Below are 21900 nucleotides of genomic sequence, written 5' to 3' on the forward strand. Positions count from 1 at the left end.
ACTTGTCTATTCCATTTAATATCCTGTCTTCAGTTTAAAATGTTTGGTAGTTTCAAGAAAAATAGGGAATATGATTGTTTAAATACAGTATTGGATAAGAGTCCAGATCCATATGAGTATTTGTGATTGGGGGCAACTTCAGTTGAACAAGTACGCAGTGTGAAACTACCGTATTTTTCGCTCCATAAGACGCACTTTTTCCTCCTAAAAAGTAAGGGAAAATGTCTGTGTGTTTTATGGAGCCAGATCATGGTCCTTGGAGTCGAATTGCCCAGGGGCGAAAAGCAGATTGTGCTTCTTCTTCTTTTTTTTAGAAAGAGGGAAGGGGGTGTTGAAACGAAGCTGCTGAGCATCTGATCAGCAATTGATTGGGAGGGAGATAAGGCTGCAGGTAGAGGAAGCTGCCTGGGGGGGGGGGCAGGGAGGTAAAGACAGCGAACTTGCAAGGAGAGGAGACAGGAGTACTAAAACAAGCAATGAGAAGAGAAATTAGAAGAAAAGGAGGAGCAAAAAACTGCTCCAGCTAAGGAAAAGACACTAAGGCAAACAAGAGGGAAGGGGGTGTTGAAATGAAGCCGCTGAGCAGCTGATCGGCAAGCAATCAGGAGGGAGATAAGGGACGCTAGCTATAAAGGAGGCTGACTGGGAGTGGGGAGGTAAAAGCGCATGAATCCTCAGAATTTTTGCACTGGGTCACCCCAAATTCACCATCAGATCACATAGCATGTCCATGGCTATAGACTGCACCAAAAAAATCTTGCATCCACTGTTTTGTGGGGCCGCAATGGCGCAAAAATGTGGTTACAAAGCATAGATCCACATGGATCCTCTGGATTTTTGCATTGGGTCACCCCAAACTCACCGTCAAATCACATATCATGTATGTGGCCACAGCATGAACCACAAAAATCATGCATCCGCTGTTTCATTCAGAATATATTTTTTTCTCGTTTTCCTCCTCTTAAAAACTAGGTGTGTCTTATGGTCAGATGTGTCTTATGGAGCGTAAAATACAGTAATTAGTTCAGAACCAAATATTGTCTCTTCTCTCCCCCCCCCCCCCCACGGGTTTGCCATACCACAACTAAACAGTGTTTGCAGTTGCCTGTCTGACTGGGATGGCTTTCAGTAAGTTATAAGGAATGTTAAGGATAAGAGAGGAATATTTTAATTCAGTATTACTGGGGTAAATCCAGTTCAGCTGCCTCCAAATTAAAGTACATAAACTGAGGAACAAACCAAAGAAAGACCAGAATTCATGGGTTTTAAGGAAGACAGAGTTGAGATTGGAAGATTAATTGCAAAGAAACTAGGGGAGTAAGACGTATAGGGATAAATATAAGGAGTTAATTTAAAGTGATTGCTAAACAAGTTAGCATTTAGAAAAACATTGATACCTTAATTCTGTATTAGATCTGGTACAGCATCTTCTACTGAAATTGTGGCACAAACTTAAATGGTGAATAGTTTTCAGTGAGTAAATGTAGATGAAAATAATTGTGTAAATCTCACAATTTTTAGAGTAAAATAAAATTATGAACATTTTGTTCACTTATTTTTCTATGTATGCATAAGTTTCTTTGGCTTTTTCTAGATGCTGAAAGCTACACAGCATGAAGAGGATTGGATATTGCGCAATGAGAGTCATTCCGTGACAGTGACGTCTATCTGTCTCTCCCTGGGGATTGTAGGATTATTTTTTTGAAAATTGTATAAACTTATACTGGTCTGTACAGCTCTCCTCATTCTACAAATTTGGCTAATTGACTCCAAACAAAACTAGGAAAAACTTTCTTCTTGGAAAATTGACGTGTAACTTAAAACGTAGCTCTTTTCATTACCTGATCTGTCTTTCACGTCTTAAATTTAGTCTGCACTGTGCCAAGTTGAATGTATGTTAAGCAACATCTTAGTTAAAATTTCCTAGCTTAATTTATGTATATTTAATGGTCTTAGGGATTGTGGAACAATGTTGAAGTAAAGTTTTAATTTTACCACTTTTAATAACACTACTTGACCCACTCTTGAATTAGAGCAGCACTGTACATTAAGTTTGCCTGGATGGCTGTATAGAGCATAAAACTAAAATTATGTGTACAGTTTGCAATTACTGAGGTGTGCTTATGACGACTGCCCTTAGGCACTGAAGTCTCTCAAAAAAACGTGGATTGAAAATTTTCCTTTTTTGACGAGGCTGCTTAACTGTTTGATTAAATCTGTTATCAGGTTAATGAGTTAATACTGTATAACAAGTAGTAAATGTAAGTTTACATGGAAAGACTTTGGCAATGACTTTTCATCTGTCCTGTTCCTGATTATACCCAGAATAGTGTGATGAGGTGAAAACATTCTGCTTCATCTTGATAAGCCTGTTAATTGGTCACCAGAACTGGATGAATTTGGTTAACTTTTCCAGTGAGAAATCAGGGCACTGTAGAACTCCTTGTATTATCAGTGCATCATATTTCATTCAAACCACAAATTTGACTTTAAGAGAATGAATTGATTGAATAAGTGGAACCAAGTGAATAAAGGGGGAAAAGAAAGTGCATAAAATGGCCAGAAATGTAGGATGGAAATGGAAATTGTGCTACACTGAAACTGTACTGTAACTTATTTGTAAATCTAGAGTTCTGTAAATGTGTTTTTCTCTAGCAATCCTGTTGGACATCATTGTCATCATCATTACTTTTTCAAAGTTTTGAGACCAAGTTTAAAGTTTTGCCCAGCAAAAAGCACTTGAAACGACATGCCACAAAATTCAAAAGAACACCTTTGACAGGGAAGTTCCTGTTCGATATTGTCCAAAGGCTTTGAAAAGTTTTCTCATTACAGTCACTTGACTGGTAGGAAGTGAAAGAAAATGCTTTCCAACAGTTGAGAGATTTTGAATAACTGCTTTTCCAGAGTAAGTTGATGCCAGTTTTATATTATACTGAAGTACATTCACAGGCACTTGCCAGGGGGCGGGGTAGGTTTTCTGTAGAACTTTATGACTATCTTTTGTACAAATTGAAATATTTGTATTAAGACGGAGCCTAGTAATAGAAAAAAATTGACTGACACCCCCCCCCCAAAATACCTTAAGTTCTGATTAGTGTCTTTTTTAATACATTTATTTTAGAGACTGGGGTTTTCTTTTTCTTTTCTTTTTTAATCAGCCAGACCCTTGTTAGTTTGGAATTGTCATAAGATTAACCTCTTTCTTTTGTGCTTGAATTAAACACTCCAAATTGAAAAGATGAAATAAGAGGGGACTTGTATAAAGGGAAAATGGTGGAGAAGGAATCTCTGTTAAGTGCTTGAAGTTGTGTTTTCAGTTGCATTGGCCTATGTCAGTTTCTCAACTATAGCCGTACAATTTCAGTCTGGATTCGGTTTACACAGTTCAATCTGGTTTCCTGGCAGTTACTCAAATGAAGCAGGATATTTTCTCATGGCTGTTTACGTTAGTTTCATTCCTGTAAGTAATGTATCACGGGTTTTGGTGCTGACATGGCTGTGTAATTAAACAGTTAAATAAACTGTAACTAGCATGTAGCTCAACATGTACATCCTTTTTATACCTAAGCTTTTTTATTTTAACCTTTTATGAAGTTTACCAAGAACTGCAACTTAAACTTTCAAAAGGACTCCTATGTTCTTTGGCTCTCCTATGGTAGGTTGCATGGACAGGACAATTTTTTGGTTTTGTAAATTTAGAATCTTCAATCTGCAATAGAATTTTAAATGCGTCACTGTTCCAATTTACAGTTCTTGAATTTTTATTCCTCTAGGCTATTTTTCAAAAAATGGCTTAGGACAGGAATTGAATGACATGAAAGAAGACTATTTATTCATGGAGATAAACTAAATTATTTGCATAACATTACTGATTAACTACTTTAAATTAGACCTGAAATGACAAGAGTCTGCCTGTGGCAAGGATCTGCCACTGAATAAACAGTTATGTATTCTCAATGCACGAGAATGCATTTAAGAATAACTGGTTTGGAGAAGATGCCATATAGTTTTAACTACCTGCATGCTGTAAATGTTTTTGTGTTTAAATAAAGAAAATCTTTGAATTTTAGTGAACTTCATTGAGACCTATATAACCTTTTAAGGTCGTAGCCATTGGATGACATTGTTTTTTCTACCTATGTATCTCCATATATTGTACTGAGGTGCTATATTGAGCATGAGCATTTTGGAAGGGGGCTTCATCAGTCAGCTCACAATTTTCCCATTAAAGGCCAGTTTATACACTATGGGTTTTTCCCCATAGGAAGAAGGACTCAACCTAAGATTTCTGTGTATACCATTTCAACCCACCCTTTGCAAGCTGCCTGGATGGTAATGTATTGCATGGGTACTTCATATTGATACATGTATTCTGTTGTGTATGCAGGGATGTCATCCTGAAACTCAGTCCTTGTCCCTTCCATGTGCATGCCCAGATCATGCGTGAACCAGCTGGGGAAGTGAAGTCCTACATTCTTAATCTCATCTTGCCAGTGTAACAATTTTATTTAAATATCCTTTATTTTTATAATTAAAAAGTCAGCCTCAGGCCTGATTAAGACCTTACACAAGTCGGTCTAGATAGCTTTGTCAGAATAGCTTGAAGGGGAGTAATGTAGATTGCTGTAGAAGCAGCGTGCTTTTGGCTGGCTCTGGTGTCCTACTTTTTTTACTTTGGAAAGCTGACTTCCACACCAAGAAAAAACGCATGCTTTGTTTGCTAGTCAACCTGTACATTTTAGTGTGTACCCTTCTTCCAGCTGTATCCAAATATGTTTAAACCTCATTTCCAGATAACGTGGTAGAACTGATGGCTTACGTCTTAACCAACTGGCTGGGTGAACAGAAATGAATTCATCTAAAAATATTCGCCACTAGGGGGTGCAACAATCACTTCTATTAACAACCTGGAAATCTTTGAGCTATTGACTGAAAAGCAGAAAGGCTCTGAGGAATGACAGCATAAATGTTGCTTTCTACTTCAGTTTGAAGAGAAACCACCCTGAAGACATGCATCTTATAATGTGCAAATGGTCAGAAATTAGATGCTTCAGGAATCTTTTGGTGTCTTACACTCAGAGCTGGCCATTTGCACATCACATGGACATGTCTGCAATTGTTCTTTGCTCCTTGCAAAGTAAGGTGGGAGGTGATTTTTTTGCAGTAACGAATGGGATGTTTTTCAGATTTGGAGTAGGAGCAGCCAGGTGATCATTTTTGCTGTGGCCGTTGGACTCTGATTTCATTGCCAAGTAGGAATAAGTACCATATTTTTCCATATATAAGACAAGGTTTTTTACTTTAAAAATTAGTAAAACATTGGGGGTCTTCTTGTATACGGAACATGGGCATATTTTAGCATATGTCCGGGAGTTTGGCTTAGGTGGGCTGAGGCGATCCCTCCTGCTGCAATCCCCCCCTTTCCCCTCCCCCCCCCCCGCTTCTGGGCTGTATGCTGGCGACTGGCTCTCCTGAAGCCCCCACTGGCTTGATCACCGGATCGAGAGCAGCTGTTGCCGCTGAGAGATGCCTCAGCTTACTTCGCCTTGCCCTTCTTTTTTTCCTCTTCCCCCTCAAACTCCCACCCTGCCGCCAGCCCGCTCACCACCTTCCTCAGCTCAGTTTGCTTGACAGCATGGCCGGACGCAGAGCAGCCGCTGCCTTCCCCCTGGTCTTCCTTGGAATCCTGCTTGGGGGCCTGATTCCCCACAGCAGGAGTTGCCACCGAGGGGGAGAGTGTGGTGCCCCAGTTGCTGCCTTTGCTTCTGCGCCATTATGCACTGCATGCCCCTCATGCTGGAAACTTTGAGGGCGATCGCCCCAAAAAAGATCAACAGCTTGCCGCCGCCAGTCATCCAGATTTTCACTTCTATTTTAGGTTTTTGTTTTCTTAATTTTGGGTTCAAAAAAAATAGGGGTTGTCTTATACATGGGGACATTTTGTTCATGGAAAAATACGGGAAATTTTGTTTCACTGTGATTAAAAAGTGTAGTTTTGTTAACAGTTTGGATTTCCAAAGCAATTTAGACTTTTAAAAAATGCAGATAATGGGTCCACAAAAGCTGAAGTATTTCCCCTCCAAGGTTGCCAAAAGAGGAAAATGCTGGGGAGAGGGAGAATTGTTTTGTAACCGACAAGTCTAGCTTCTAATTGGAGGGCTATTCAATCACAGCACCCCAGCTCTGCTTCCTTTTGTGCTTTGCATGCTGATTGCAGCATCTGGGCTTGATGAGGCAGATGACCCTCACCTGTTCCAAGCCTCCTCCAGCTGAGGAATCGCACACCACCTCCCAGAGCTAGCGAGCTCCACCTAGTCAGCTAGAGAGATGGGCTCTGGGCCATTGCCTGCCTCAGCCTCCTGGAGCATCACTTCTGCTACTCCCTACGTCTCAGATCCTGCTGTGTTTGTAGATAAAGGGGCCCCTCTGACTCTGCTGATGGGGTCTGCTGCTCTGGTTCCTGTGAATTTACCCCCATCCTCTATCACCCTGTGAGTACTTCCCCATCCCCTGCTTTGCCCAGTCTGTCCCAGTCCTGTTTACACCCCCCGCTAGGATCTTCCTCCTCCCTGTTGACCTGCCAGTTCATGAGTGACTTACTGTATTTTTCTGTGTATAAGACAATGCTTTTTGCTATAAAAAATAGGCAAAAATTGGGTGTCATCTTATATACAGATAGTGACTCAGAGGGGGGGGGGCATGTGATAAATTGCAGCAGCAAGCAGGAGATTGGCAGCGGTGACTGAGCAGGTGATTGGTGGCTGTGGCAAGGCCTGCTGGTGATTGTGGCTGCGGCAATTGGGCAGGCAATTGGCAGCCGTGGCAAGTTGGTGGTGGTGAGTGGGCAGACCGTTGGCTGCAGCGGGGTGTGCGATCGGCAGTGGCCGTGGCAAGCGATTGGCAGTAGCGGGCAAGTGGGTGAGTGATTGCCAGAAGTGACCTCCCCCTCAAAAAACTAAACAACTTAATTTCTTAATTTTGGGTTTAAAAATATAGGGAGCATCTTATACATGGGGGTGTCGTATACACAGAAAAATGTGGTAGGTAAAATCAATAACAAAAGGCTAGTCCCTACCCAGAGTTTTATAGTCTAGATCATACCACACAAAAGGTAATTGGGATGAGAAGGGAAAATAAAAACGAGCGAACTCAGGCAGCCATTCTTGAAGTTATGTACAGTGGTACCTCGGGTTAAGTACTTAATTCATTCCAGAGGTCCGTTCTTAACCTGAAACTGTTCTTAACCTGAAGCACCACTTTAGCTAATGGGGCCTCCCGCTGCTGCCACGCTGCTGGAGCACAATTTCTGTTCTCATCCTGAAGCAAAGTTCTTAACCTGAAGCACTATTTCTGGGTTAGCGGAGTCTGTAACCTGAAGCGTATGTAACCTGAGGTACCACTGTATTTCTTATATTGACCAGTTCAAATTGAGGCAGTTGAAGGAGTGTAGGAGCCCAACGGAGCCTGTCTTTTAGCAGAGCTAATGAAATTTCCCTAAGATCCGTATTGTACATGTTAGCCAAAGTGCCTCAAGAGGCATCTGGCATGTTTTATTGATTATAATAACTTATCTGGAAGCAGGTCTTTGTAACCATAGAAACAGAATTTTCTTCAATGCTGGCAGTATCTTTGGGGAAAGTAGTCAAAGAAGGAGCAAGCTGATTAAATTATTAAAGAACTAAAAAGCATTTCTTTCGTGGCTGCCTCTCTTCTAATTGGAGACAGTAAATAATGGATGGGAACAAAACACTGAGCCTTGCAAACTGCTAAACTTTCTCCAAAAGACCTTGAAAGTCCCTCAGTTGTGCTAGATCTTTAGAATACTATCTCTAGGCTACAGCTGAAGCCTGTAGTCAAGGTGAGCAGAGGTGTCCAGTTCCCTTCCCTTTTGGGATACGGCTGCAGTACCCGTAATAATAGCATGGCAGATAAGGAAAAAAAGCAGCTGAGGCTTTTCCTGGCATGCTAATGCTATGACAGGGGAAAGTTTGAGATGCTCAATTCTCTCCAACCGCTTAAGATTTTTTATTACAAACATTCTATAGATTTTATTAGATCAATAAGTTTGAGGTGTGTTTGCTGTGCTGGCCAAATGTGGCCGAGGGGGAAATTGGTTGCTGCAGCAGTTTAAATTCTAATCATGTCAAGTCTGCTGTAGTTGAATCTGCTGTCCTTTGGACAACCTCTACTCTCTCAGAAGCCACTGCAGTATCAGGGGTGGAATTGCAGGCCCAAACACCTTGCTTTAAGACACCTTGCTGGTGTGAAATGTGGCTGTATCTAATGAACACAATGCATTCCTTCCACGCCTGCTGTGGTGTGTAACTTAATACTCTGGGTTGCAATCATCCTGTTAGTGCAATGACTTTAGCCTGTAGAATGGGATGTCTTCTTCCTCTCCATCTCTATGTGACTTCCCATATGCTCTGGAGGAATGAAAGAATCCTTGAACAGATTTGGGGAGGAGGCAGACACTTGGGGAAAGGAGAGCAAGTCCCACTGTGCAAGCAGAATATGTTGCTCTAATGGGACGACAATGTTGGATATCGCACTCTGATTCTGCCAACAGCTGACTTTGCTTCTACTGTGGGTCTCGTTCAGAGACGGATGCCAAAATTGAGCAAAAATGTGTTTCAATTAAGTAGCAGCTGTTCTGCTTGCTTCATATTGGAAATTGGCACTTGTGACCAAAAGGAAGCATAGCACAACTTGCAGGGCAGTGCTGTCTAATATTTTATTCATTTAGCATTCTTGTATCCCAGTCTTAATTAAAATGCAGTGGGCCTGACATTTATACAGAGGTTCTGTTATGTTGGGGGGGGGGCGTTCCTATGCAAATGCAAAATTGTTCAAAGTCAGGAACCCCAGAACTGCCCCCCCCCCGCAGTGGAGGGCTGCTTACTAGGGTCTGGGAAGGTTGTGGGAGGGCCCTGAGAATTGTGACCTTCCCAGACCCCCAGTAAGCAAGGCAGTGCCTTCCTTACCGGCTTCTGGGACACTCACAGAGCCCTTGCACCTCTTTCCTAGAGGCTGGTAAGGAAGGCACCACTGGGCTTTTGAAGAGGTGGTGCAAGGGGTCTGGGACACTGCCAGATGAAATGATTAGAACATTGAATTCCACCCCAAGTATGTCAGTGCATATTGATGTCTTAGGAAAATGTTCAGTCAATATTCCTGCTATTTGGAAAACTCTTACTAAGTGGACATTCTAAATAAATGTATTGTACTTCAAACCATGGGAATACACCCCCCCCCCCCAGATTGCTGATACATCCCATTGTGTGTGGATGGTACTGTTTTGGCCACATGAGTACTGGCACTCTGAGAACTTACATATATAAAGATATTTGTCTCAGCCATTGCATTTTTATTTGCTGAAACATTGGGATGTGCTAGTTTCTGCACAAAGATGGCAGGTCACATGTTTTTTCTCACTCTGCATTGAGTTTACACTACATCGTCAATGCATAGCAAACATCCTTTCCAGACACAACTAGCGTAACACATTTCAGCTGCTTGTTAGTTTCAGGCTTTCTGTATCCCGCCACATTGATCTCTCTCTGTGTGTGTGGTTAAATGACAAAATCAAATGAGCCACTGTGCCCTGCATGGTGACTGAAGGCCAGTCCTGCTGCCCCAACAGCATCACCCCTTGAAGGGAATGAGCACAATGGAATATAGTGGAACAGCCACTCAGGCATGTTAATCTTTGCATCAGGTCACTGAATGGAAACAAGGCAAGCATTGTTCCTCTAGGGGACAAGAGGAGCTTGGAGAGAAATGCAACGAATAAAGATCAAAACCAAATCATGCCCACTTGGGAGAGGTGGCAGAAAGGAAAATAGCATGCATTTATTCTGTGTGGTTTTTTTAAATATAAAAAATCATCCTGAGGGTTGTACAGCTCTTGCACTACGGTACTGGAATGTATTACTGGAGCGCATAAAAAGCCATTCATTAATATTTTCTGTATCCATTTGCAGAAGTGAGCAGCTGCTCATCAATGCCTCTTGGCATTGTCTGGAGGAATTAGCTATGCACTAATTCACACTGCTAAGGAGTTAACAATTAACTGCATGGCTGCTGCTTTACTACTAATTCACCATGTGCAAGTTTAGTGCTGCGGCACATTGGAACATGTGGTGTGTAGCTCAGTGAACTAGCATTCAGTGCAATATTGATTATGAACTTGAGGTTCCCTGGATTTGCTTCCTTGATTTTCTGTCTGACACAGTGGCACCAGCCTAGGGTGGGTCTGCGTAAGTGTGCCTTTTTAAAAATGCTAATAGAGATGATGGTCAGAATAACCTTTAATTGCTGCTGTGAGAGATTAGATAAAGAACATACTTTGACCCAGTATTGCTAGTTCAGCTACCTTGTAGGCAGGATCTTTCTCCCACATCAATATGCTGAAATTGATAGTACACTCCTGTGTATATCTGCTCATAAGTTGAGTGTGTATAAGACTGTGACCTACGTGACTTGAATAGGTGAAAAATGAAACTTCTGCGCTTTCATTGTAAAGTATTCTAATTTTCAAGGTACATTCCCAAAAGAAGTATGATAGAAGGTGTGAGTAGGGTGTTGGAAGGAGATGATGTTTATTGTTAGAAAAGGAAAAGAACAACAAAAGTTGGTGTGCATTGTTCCAAAAAGCTCAGAATATGCTTTCTTCTATACATGTGCTGTTAAATCAGTAATATTTTGGTTGGGAAACCTTAACACCTGTGCACAAATTATTCTAATGTAAGGCTGGCTAATCTCTGGTCCTCTTAATGTTGCTGAACTCCAGCTCCCACCAGCCCCCAGACAGCATAGATAATGGTCAGGGATGAAGTGCCTTTAACCACGCAAAACTTAGGGCATCTGACCATAGACTTGTGGCAACTAAAATATAATTATCACCTATATCCACGACACTTTCCTGTCTTAAAATCAACACAAGGAGACACCAACAGAAGTGGAAGGAGGCAGGAGTAAAAGGGGCAGAGGTATGTAATTATTTCAGCTTACAGATAGCCTGTTGTAACTAAGCCAAAGGATGTTTCCTTGTGCCAGAAGCTTTCACAAAAACACATCTCTTGATTCATGGGTAGGCAAACCAAGGCCCCGGGCTGGATCCGGCCCAATCGGCTTCTAAATCCAGCCCACGGACAGTCGGGGAATCAGCGTGTTTTTACATCAGTAGAATGTGTCCTTTTATTTAAAATGCATCTCTGGGTTATTTGTGGGGCTTGCCTGGTGTTTTTACATGAGTAAATGTGTTCTTTTATTTAAAATGCATCTCTGGGTTATTTGTGGGGCATAGGAATTTATTCATTTCCCCCCAAAAAATATAGTCTGCCCCCCAAGGTCTGAGGGACAGTGGACCAGCCCCCTGACTTAATTTGTAAGCACAGCCATGCAAAACTAAAACAAACCATAGCAGCCAAATATCTGGTCTTACCCATATATTTTTTAAAAAACTTTCATAGTTTGTGTTATATCCCTGTGGGGTCAGCTTGTTAATATTATTTATTAAATTTGTATATACTTGCAGGTCTCAGAGTTTGGTGATGATTCTGCATTTTTCATGGAATTGGCTAGGTAATCTTAAAGCCTCTGAGCGTAAAGCACATTCTTTGTAAACTTAAACCAAAAAAACCCCCCCACATTGGGCTGGATCAAACCAAGTTGCACTGGGGTCCCATTGAAGTCATTGTGAAACATTTGCTGTGTGACTAACCCTCTGCTGGACTCTTAGAATTGTAGAGTTGGAAGTGCTCCAAATTTAAAAATGACATAGTATGAAAATTGCTTAACTACAAATAAGTGTGCTTTTAATAGGAGCTTTAATGTACCTGGTTTCAGCAGACAAAGGATGAACATGCAGTAAAATTGGAAGCATACTCTTGGCCTGAAATTTTTGGCTTGCTCTTAATTTGTATTGTATTTTAAAATCCCACCACATGGGGGAGCAGTTCATCAGTAACAAGATCTGACTAGCTTGCCAGGGAGTGGAATGTCCTGCTATTGGCTTATTCTGTGCTGTGCAAGACTACAGTTCTGCAGACTCTTGAAATTCTACTTCAGCTTTGCACTGGATTGCCATGGGCTATCCTGTGGATTCTCTGTTGCATGTAATGATGAATACTTTGTGCTCATTGACTGTATAGCCACATCTTGAACTAACTAGGGACCAACTTGCAATCAGTCTTTAAAACTAGCAAAACTAGCATTCAAACCATAAAATTGAAAAGTGTGTGTAGTGATTCAATAGCATGTGAATATGTGTTTGTGACAGGGATGCGGGTGGTGCTGTAGTCTAAACCATAGAGCCTAGGGCTTGCCAATCAGAAGGTTGGCGGTTCGAATCCCCGTGACGAGGTAAGCTCCCGTTGCTCGGTCCCTGCTCCTGCCCACCTAGCAGTTCGAAAGCACGTCAAGTGCAAGTCGATAAATAGGTACCGCTCCGGCAGGAAGGTAAACTGTGTTTCTGTGCGCTGCTCTGGTTCACCAGAAGCGGCTTAGTCATGCTGGCCACATGACGCAGAAGCTGTATGCCTGCTCCCTCAGGCAGTAAAGCGAGATGAGCGCTGCAACCCTAGAGTCATCCATGACTGGACCTAACGGTCAGGAGTTTACCTGTAAGAGGGGCTGTGAATAAGTGTCTGTACAATACGCCTATGTGTGACAAGGGGGAAGAAGAAGAAGAGTTTTGGATTTGATATCCTGCCTTTCACTCCCTTTAAGGAGTCTCAAAGCGGCTAACATTCTCCTTTCCCTTCCTCCCCCACAACAAACACTCTGTGAGGTGAGTGGGGCTGAGAGACTTCAGAGAAGTGTGACTGGCCCAAGGTCACCCAGCAGCTGCATGCGGAGGAGCGGAGACGCGAACCCGGTTCCCCAGATTACAAGACTACCGCTCTTAACCCCTACACCACACTGGCTCTCCCACCACACTGGGAAAGTGTTTGTGCAGCCTATAGATACTTTATTTAGGAAGACTAGTGATTTTGTCTTCTTAACTGTCTATAGATAAGCGAAGGAATGCATATTAGGAAAATTAAGACAGATGAATGGATAAAACTTCGTTGACAATGGAGCTCTGAGGGTATACTTAGTGCTGCATTCAGAATACCTTCTGAATGCCAACATGAAAATAGAGATTTAAAGGCCAGAGCATCTCAATCCTGCATGCTTGTGGACATCTCCTGCCTCCGTGCCTACACAAGCACGAATGATATTTTCTGTGAAGTTCATTATTATTGGTTTGCTTAGGGGCATGAAAAAATTGCAACCCTCTTTACATATTTAGATCTGTTTTTCCTTCACAGATAGTGATCTCAAGGGTAGAGATGGTTGTGATGCTTGCAGCAAGCTAAATGCCACGTGGCTTTTGCCTAGGTAGGGTGTTTTTCCTTCCCAATGCAAACATTGTTCTAAGAATGCCCAATTAGGGTACTTTCTGCTTGAGTGGGGTTTTGAGGTTTCCTGCATCAAAGCCCAACATCCTTCTCTGTTGCACTGCACTAAATGCCTTCCGTAGTGGTCGTTTTCAATCACTTACACCCACCTGTTGCTGTACTAGATGCCATACGAAAGCTAGGAAACGTTGCCCTACCTGCAGGCATATAATTTAGTAAATAAAACACACAAAGAAAAGCAGTTTGGGGAAGGGGGGGAGAAAGGAGAGTATGCAAAAAATAAAAAAATAAAATGCATGATGCAATAGTATGGCTGCAGTGTTTCCAAAGGAACATACTGCTGTAAAATTTGGCTGACTCAGCAATCACTGTATCCTACCCTTTTTGCAGCACAACTTGCAGGGTAAGGGGTCACTAGGTTACACCGACACAGCTATAGCTGGTCAAAGATATATGCTTAGTGTTCATTTAGCCACAAAAATAAAAAGTTCATTAGGTAGCACTTGGGGACACATAATTCTTAGTTTTTATACTGGTTTTCTTTGTGTATACAGCAGTGGCGTGGCGTGGGGGTGCAGGGGGGGCCCGGGCACAACATCTGGGGGGGTGCTCACACTCGCAGCTCTCTGCCCCCTGCTAAAATCCACGGGTTAGGGGGCGCAAATTACTTGCCTTGCCCCGGGTGCTGACAACCCACGCTACGCCACTGGTATACAGTATATGTTATCTCGGTAATCCTTCTAACACCCTTGTAAGATAGATCAGTGTGCTAACTAACTGTTCATCCTTGAATATATGGCACACCCATGCCTCTCTATTTTTCTTTACTTTGGAGAAAGAGAGACTCTCTTTTGAGGCTGAGTGAGAGAGAGTGTCTTGCCTGGTACATTCATGTCTGAGCTTAAATTTGAGTCATGGGCTTCACAGCTGACAGCTGACACTGTGCTACATGACCCTAAGATGTTTACTCAAAAACACCCCATTGCATTGAATGGAAATGCTCTCAAAGAAGCATGTTTAGGCTTCCAGACATGCAGTGCAACCATCACCATACCTACTGAGTTCAGTGGCGTTTACTCCCGTGTAAGTGTGGTTAGGAATGCAGCCTTAGTCATCGCTCTGCATCTGCTCATGTACTTGGTACCATTTTACATATCCATCAACCTCTGATTGCCGTTCCCTCAAGTTCTGCTACGTAACTGGAGAATATGCACAGTTCACATATACATACATCTAGTCTCAATGCAGCCTTTTTGCTGGACAGATTCGGGTTATATGTGATTTTGTTGTCCAAAAAGAAAAAAATGGAAAGGAGATAAATGCAGATTAGAGAACACAATTTCTATTTCAGCATAAATCCATAGTTATTTAGATGTCCTGTTTCTCGCTCTCTCTGTCTCCTCATATTTGTTCCACAGTCTCAGATAATGTGTAGCTCAAATGAGGTTACCCTTGACCATTTCACAGCTGCACAAAAGTTGAGTAAGAGGTTACACAAAAGGAAAGGAAAACTGAAGGGGAGAGTTCATCTTGGTTTAAAATGGTTTCAGGCAAGAATGCTAGTGCTCTCTCACTGTGAGCGGGAGATGTAGATTGTGCTTCAGGTGGAAGATTGTGGGGTGCCATCATCAATTAGGAAACTGTCAATTCCTTAACTTATTTTCATCATCTGGATTTTCCTCCTCTGGCACAAAAATGCATTGATTTATAAGTCCTTGAGAGTCCTAAAGACAAGTTACAGTAAGCTATCTAATCAGGATGTTGATGGTTCCCAAGGTATTATCTGTGGGCACAGCCTAAACCACTGTTGTCTCCCCCAGAGCAGCAAGAGCACTCATGTGCTATAAGATTCCCCCCCCCCCATGGCAAAGGTGCATATTCCAGGGCAGGCACCTTTGCAAGCCTTTCTACATCATCCCTTCCCACTCATGACGAAGCTGTGTACAGGCCCAGGGACAAAAGGGAAGTAATTTTAATTGCACAAGGGATCGCAAGGAACTCCAGGGAATGGGGAAATTATTTTCACAAGCTGTTTGAGTCAGGGAGGTGCATGTGCTTTTGACAGATGGCATGGCTGTGATTCATAAGGAATGCTCTCCTGCCCTCTGGTGCAATGTCCATCCAAAACAAATGCACCTGACAGTGGGATTGTTCTTTGGATCTGCTCAGTCACAATGTGCATACTTGTCACCCTTTGTACAGCAAAACTATTTGGGCTGTGTTGTAAGAGCTGGGCCGGCCTATAGGATTGTTTTGCTTTGCTTTACAGTACCTTGACATATAAAAGTGCGGCTACTTCTTTTCTACTTGGCTGTTTCCCAACTGTTCTGGAGGCTTGACCACTTTGCTAGGTCTGGGGTCCTTCATTGCCTTCCACCAAGGAATGAGACTGTTTTCTGCTTGGGGGTATTCTACGGCCTGATTGGCATAGGTGGCATGTATGGGGTGGGAAACAGACTTGTGCATTGGGGTGCCACATCCTTTAAAAACTGATTTGATCTCCAATTCTATTACTTAGCTTCAAGCCTCTTTTTATTTATGTCCCGTTTTGTCTACCTGGCTCTGATCACATACATTGTCTTTGTCTTTGTCATCCTTATTGCTGCCTTCTTTCAGTGATTACCTCAAGTGCTTTAAATGAGACACCCTTGATGCCTCACATCCAGACACTAACACTCCCAGGTCATTCTTTCGGTGCCTTCTCTGTTTAGGCACAGGTTCAGTCATTGAAGGGAAACCATACTTCCTCATGGGGTTTGGTAAGTGACGATTAACTTCAAAGCATGAATATTTTGCTGTTACTCTTCAAACATTCATTTATTTACATGGCCCCTTTTCCACGGTGAACTGTGCCCAAAGCAGCTTACAATAAACATTCAAGATACAGAGCACTGAGATGGAGGAGAGTCAATGTACAAATCAGTAAAACCAAAATGACAAAAAAAAAAAAAACAACAACCCCAAACCCCACAAATTTAGCAAACGTAGAATAAATTCAGTGTTGTAAAGGGAACCAGACTTCAATAAAAAGCAAAGAGAAAGTTAACCGACATTGAAGTACCAGATTCTGGTATGACTGCACTCCAAGGAGCCTCAGTCACCTGGCTTAAGTTCAGTTCAGCAGTTCAGCAGGCAAGATGACATTCAGCTGACTCTCACATGGCTGCTGCAGGGGATGATGACAGCAGCAGAAAGGAAATGCTGGGGACGGCAGTGATGGGAAGGCCTCTTTGCCTGCCGCTGGGAAATTCCACCTGCTGGGGCAGGTCTTCCTGCACAAGGACATCTCGCTAGGTTGGGTGACATACAGCAAGCACCTACATCTCTCCTCCAGAGGAGACCAGGAGCAGCTAAAGGGAAATGTCCTTGGAGGGCAATGATGGTAAGTCATCTTCCCCAGCCACCTAGCAGAGCCTGTGCTTTGAATGCAAGAGGCTTCAGCCTTAAATCCCTGGCTATATCTTCAAGTATGACTGAGAGAATCCTTGCCTTTGGAAAGAGCCACTGACCGTTAGTGTCAACTTTACTGAGCTAGATGGACCAATGGCAAGGCAGATTCCTATGTTCCTGTGTGTATTGATTTAGTAGCATGTGAATATGTGTTTGTGAGAAATCCAGTTCATTCATTTCTAAGCCCTTGTCCCTGTTTTCCATTCCCTGTTGAATCTAAGCAATGTTCTTAACATTCCCTTTGGCCAGGGGCATAGGAGCCAAGGCCTGAGGTCCCTTTGCACGCCCACCACCAATAAAATATTTGAGGGGGCCGCTCCCCAAGTTTATGGGCATTGACATGTCTTATGATTGAACATGTGGGGTGAGGCTTACCTGCCCCCCCATATTTTATTCAAGTTGGCACCTCTGGTCAGGGTGGGGAACCTTAAGCCTAGAAGCCAAATGTGGCCCTCTGGGCCCCTCTGTGGGGACCTTGGAACTCTCTCCAGGCCATTCTCTCACTGACCTTGCTTAAGTGTTTTTGCCTGTCTGGAATGTGTCCTTGAACTCTGATGATGTCTTTAGCTTGCCTGGATATTAGACAAGAAAGGGTTGTGAATATGTGCAGCCTCCTGTGCAAAGGTAAAATTAACATTTGTTGCACCACTGGCATGTGGCCCTCAGAAGGTTGTGCAGACTGCAATGTGGCCCTCCATCTGAAAATGTCCCCCTCCCTCCTATCTTAGGCAAGGCAGCTGCCCTTTAGTCCAACAATCCTTGCATACTCCATATCAAATCTAGGGGCTGAGAAATCCCCCTTAGCTACTCAAAGAGATGAGTTTTGATAGTCCCAAGTCACCTTCAGCTGTACACTTGCTGGTTTGCTGAAAGAGGGAATTAGGTGATTAGAATTACAATGCCGGCATGGAATTGTTCACTGGGGTATTTCTGAGTTCATTGAGGGAGTGAACTATTTAGAAGAGTCTACTATAGCAACACATTATCTGTGTATTGCTACATCTATTATAACTGCCTCATAATTTCATCTGATAGCGGCCGCTTCCTGTATTCCTGAGCATTAGTAAAATAAATTTTTACAAATTGCTGGCAAAAATCCATCTCGGGTGTGTTCTACCATTTGGAAATTGCCGCAAGCAGCTATTGACCTACAGTGTAGCACTAGATTGGTGTACAGTAAATGCCGCTCAATAATTCCACTGCCTGGCTAATTCCAGGGGATCATGACTTGCCTGCTTCTGAAAGGCTCGTGGTGGATGAAGAAGTCTGAACTGGCCCTGTGGTGTCTTTGTGCTCTGGTTTCGTTCCAAACTCTTAGTGGGGATAACAAGAACCTCCTGGGCACAGCTGCTTGTCATTCTTCTCATATTTGACTGAAGCTCTGTTGGCACATTTCTGGTTCATCGACTCAAGAAAGTCATGTGTCTTGTCTTTGTGGACCATGTTTAATGGGGGCAGGTATTCCACTCTGGGGAAGGACGCGAGGATGTGTCACATGGCCTGCTTTAAACACCCCAAGCTGGCCACTGCTTTTGGAGGACCTGGCCCAGTGTTGAAATAAGATTCAGCAGACAATGGGGCTGATTTTTGTATGTGGCTCTGCGGAGGGGAATATCTTGAACATTGCCTCAGGCAGCCACAAGTCTTGGGCCAGCCCTGATGCAAGAACAGGGCTCTTCTGTAGAGAATATGGAGGAGGGGCTGATTGATAGCATACTATTGCTGTCCTGCTGTTGATGTTTTGTTGCGTTTTTCATTGTTGTGAGTGTTTTTAGAGGGGTGTGGGACTTTGCATTTGCATTGGTTTTACTATGAATTGAGAGGCAGCTCGTTTGTGGATCTTAAGATGAAAGAGTGGGATAGAATTGTTTTAAATAATGACAGTCCAAAGGGTGTATGTTTGTTCTCTTATGGGTATAATACAGAAACAGGAAGAAAGGCTAAAGGACAGAAAAGACATGGCTCTCACCTTGCAAATCTGCAGATAAGGCTGGCAAAATGCTAAAACCACAAGCCACTTAGTAGAGGAAGCAAAACATGACACCTCCTCACAATGTGATTGTCATTCAGCCCCAAGTCATATAAATGCTTGTGTGTCCCTTTATAATCCTTGGCTACAGGGCGGCTTCAGTCCTCAAAACCTGATGTCAGAGCCTCTAACAAACCAGTTGTGCTAACAGCTGCAAGATTTGAGGAGCACATTAAATCCCTTTTTAATAAGCTCCTTATTAAAGTGCAAACATATTACTTATTCTTTCTGATGTAATGGATGTTTTATTCCTAGTGGATTTTGCAACCAGCCCTAGCAACACTTATGTTTTTGCTCTCTTGTGCTTTTTTTGTGTGGACTGGGTCAGAGGGGTTTTGTTTATTTTTGTTTATTATTATTTTTGCCTCTGAACAAAAATGCTCAAGCACTTATCTCATTGCCTTGTTTTCCTTCCTTGAGATCAGAAGAAAGTTATCTCATTTATGCATGTGCCCAGGGCCTTGGAATTAAAAAGAAGTTTTTGTTGTCTCTGAGAGAGCTGCCATCATCCATTTCCAGGGTTATTCAATAAGTGTGTGGATATATTAATCCCCCACAGGCATACACTGAAGCATCCAAGACATGGGCCTCATTATTTCTTCCACCATTATCATCCCCCTGGATTTGCTTTCAGGCCTTGCTTCCCAGAATGCAAAACTGGAACAGACTTTTTTCTTTTACCCACAGGGATATTGCAAGAGATGAATACAGTATATTGAATACCGTCAGTTGTTTGGTGACTATTGCATACAGTTTGAGTTTCATGTAGAGTTTTTAACCACAGTATTCTTCGAACTTTGGAGTGTACCTACAGCACAGGACTTTTTTGAGCAGCCTGAGCCCTGAACTCTAGAGGGTCTTCTAAATTTGATCACTCGGAACCTTGATCCTTGCAGTATTTTAATACATAATTTATTTTCAGTATTGTGTCTTGTGGTGTGTGTGCAAATGAAGGGTTTGCTACTTTTATAAATCGCAGTCTAATATTTTAGATACAGTCGTACCTTAGATCCTGAACGCCTTGTAAGTCAGAACGTTTTGGCTCCCAGAAGTGAGTGTTCCGGTTTGTAAATGTTCTCTGGAACCCAAATGTCTGACACAGCTTCCGCGGCTTCCAATTGGCTGCAGGAGCTTTCATGCCTTGGTTTCCAAATGTTTTGGAAGTCGAACGGACTTCCGGAACAGATTCCGTTCGACTTCCGAGGTACCATTGTACTGCTTTATAGTCCATGGTGTTTATCTGAGTGGACACATGTGCATCATAGCATCTTTGGGTATTGTTCCATATTTAAAATAACACACTTTAATGGTTCCAAATATTTTGTGTGTCCGATGGCTAAAGATGTCTCCTGCAACCTGCACTGGAGATGCCCTGCATTTTTAGATCCTATTTATTCTGCTTAGCATGTATCACAAAGCCCATCACTCACTTATAATTAATTCTGCCTGGAGATAATTTTAAGCCAAGGTTTAGAGGTAGCGCAGGGATACACTTCTTTATATAGCCTCTGTACCTTAAGGAATGTGTTATAGATAGCATGAGGAGCGACCGGGGGATTGTCCTACTCAGTAACTAGGGCAGGGAGATTGCTGGGTTGCATCCTTTTCTGTTCGTGGGCTGTAAAGCTGTGAGGAAGGAAGAATATCCTCCCCAACTCAGGTCTGTAAATAAAAAAACTCAGTAGAAGGTATGTTGCCACAGGTTAATAGAGACACAGAGCTGTAGAGCTGAAAGGGCTGATTAAGGTCAACTAGACCAACCCCCTGCAATGCAGGAATCTTTTTTGCCCAACGTGTGGCTCGAACCCACGACCCTGAGATTAAGAGTCTCGTGCTGTACTATCCAAGCTGGACAACAGTAATCAAAGTTTCCCTCTCATTATTCGATTGATCACTTAGATTGTTTTAAATAGAGCTGACAATTTTTTTATTGTCTCTGAAAAAGCAGTTGGTTGGCTGGTTGCTTTTGGTCTGTTTAATATGACTGACATGGATTTTATTTGCTGTGGGAATAAAATCGCAACTCCACCCACTTCTTCTCTGACACTCTCTGATGGCTTGGTACCTGGAGTAGAAGCAAGAGAGACCACAACACCTGATGAACCTTCAGAGGAGACATTTGAGCGCTGTTGGGAACAACTGGTGGGCGGACTTTCCAGATGAGTGTCTTCATGTGAAGTAAAGGCACAGTTATTACCTTGGTGTTGCAGGGAATCCAATTCCTTGCTCTCAAGCTGAAATCCTTTCTCTGTGGGAAAACGCAGCCCCCATTGCTTCCTCCTCTCAGGAGTTAATTGTTCCTGGGAATGGATCGAAACTCAATGGTGGAGCATATGTTTTGCAGACAAGACGTTTTGAGGTTCAGGCCTTGACATCTCCAGTTAAAAGGGGCCAGGTAACAGCAGGTGATGTGAAAGACCTCTTCCCAAGAGCTGCTGCCTGTTAGTCCAGTAAGGATATGTGTGGACATCCGTATGTGGATGCACTGAACCACAGTGTGTGAATGGGTCGTATTATATGCATGTGGTGGTGCTTTGCTGGCTGACATCTACTGCTTCACCTCCTACTTCTGTTTGCTATTGGCCAAGAGTACAACCTAGCCTTTTTTCTGCCGTCAGCCCAAACAAAGGGATACAGCGTGCCTGTTTCCACAGTCACAGTTCTATCACCTCGAGACAATTTTCTAGGGTTCTAGGGAAATCCCCCCTTTTAAGCACACTGGGAAATTCCCAAATAATTACATCAAAACTCCCAATTTGGCTATACTCCCACTCTGTGGCTGGCATAGCCTAATGGTTAATGCCACCACAAGTGTCCAATTAAGAATGCCACATGGGTGTGTGTCTTGTGCTGTTGTAGCGCAGTGGAGAACCAGGTCCTCCCATCCGGACACCGTTCTCCCCAGTGAATAGAAATAGAAGCGTTGGAAGGAAACAAAATTCTTACGATGCATCAAGTCCGATTTCTCTTAATAAATATCTTTCCCCACCCTTTTCTGTTTCTCATGGAGAT

The 21900-nt window shown here is 42.8% G+C and overlaps 2 protein-coding genes across 3 annotated transcripts in view; both read left to right on the plus strand.

Moving 5' to 3' along the window:
• KIF5B (kinesin family member 5B) overlaps positions 1 to 4067 on the plus strand; it is a 35776-nt gene extending 31709 nt beyond the window's left edge. For both annotated transcript variants that reach the window (XM_083704722.1, XM_083704723.1), the window contains exon 26: positions 1595 to 4067. The gene's annotated coding sequence lies outside the window, so the exon portion shown is untranslated. The remainder of the gene's footprint in view (positions 1 to 1594) is intronic.
• LOC310827983 (integrin beta-1-like) overlaps positions 1 to 21900 on the plus strand; it is a 437041-nt gene that overhangs the window by 297290 nt on the left and 117851 nt on the right. The window lies entirely within an intron of this gene.

This window comes from Podarcis gaigeae (assembly GCF_964106915.1).
Source record: "Podarcis gaigeae genome assembly, chromosome: 12".
Classification (NCBI taxonomy): domain Eukaryota; kingdom Metazoa; phylum Chordata; class Lepidosauria; order Squamata; family Lacertidae; genus Podarcis; species Podarcis gaigeae.